We start from the raw sequence: 1,100 nt of genomic DNA on the forward strand, positions 1-1,100 counted from the left end.
ATCTTGCAATGTCATTTTGTCAGTTTGTGTTGCACCTTTTCCTCTCGGACCCCCTGAGTTTGAGGTATCATGACACCAATTGGATATGAATCTCGGTCAGATATGATGGTTGGGACAACTTTCCGAGAGTTATGGTGTTGATCCTTTGGTGACCCGGTAACCTGATGTCATGCCTAGCACCCCCCCCCCCCGGCTGGAGGACCTATCATTATAGATTCCTTTTTGGCAAGGTTATCCGTTCATCCATGAGGAAATTGTAAGACTTATTCTACAAGTTATTCCTGATGGATCCTTCGTGTTTCCAAAGTCTGATCTTCACCTGAAGACCATGTCAATGCTATCTTGAAGCATGTCAATGGTACTCCGATTTTCAACAGGAACATTTGAAGCACGATGCTAAATTTTATTTATCATTTATCCTAACACCGTTGTATGGGTAATATCATGAGATTCCTCCCCCCTTACCTAAAGAGTTTTCTACATTATATCCTGCCACGGATATCATGCTCTGCTTGTCCTTGGGAAGGATATATCCCTGAAATATGTGTTTAAACACATTTTCCTTTCCATTGTTTTGTTTAATATGATAATCATATTTTACTTTCCATTGGTTGTTTGAACCTTTCTTGTGATCTATATGATCTAAGCAGCAATATTCTACTGCTTATGTAAACTCCTCGGTGTGCAATTCTGTCAGTAAGACCCTGTTACTATTGTTGATGACATTCTGGTAGCCATCGATGGACGAGAACCTTGCCTATTGGTCCGCCTCGTTCAACGAGCAGGAAAGTGGTTCTCTTCGTCCCTCGCCCTTGGTACCAACGTTGATGTCGACATAACTGACTTGGTACTCTCTGACATGCCTTGCTATCATGACCGTGAAAGATGTCACTGCTCCTATTAAAAAAACCACATGGTGGGCCCATAACCCACAGTTCCACAGGATCGAAACCTGACTCTCCTGTACACCCCCCTATTTCCAAAGTAATTCCTCCTGCGTGGACTCATACATAATTCATGAGCCACCTTCCAATGAGATCATCAATTCTGGCAATGAAAACAATAATTATTCCGTTGCTTGAAACCCCTTTCACCTTCTG

Source organism: Triticum dicoccoides, chromosome 4A (genome assembly GCF_002162155.2).
Source record: "Triticum dicoccoides isolate Atlit2015 ecotype Zavitan chromosome 4A, WEW_v2.0, whole genome shotgun sequence".
Lineage (NCBI taxonomy): Eukaryota > Viridiplantae > Streptophyta > Magnoliopsida > Poales > Poaceae > Triticum > Triticum dicoccoides.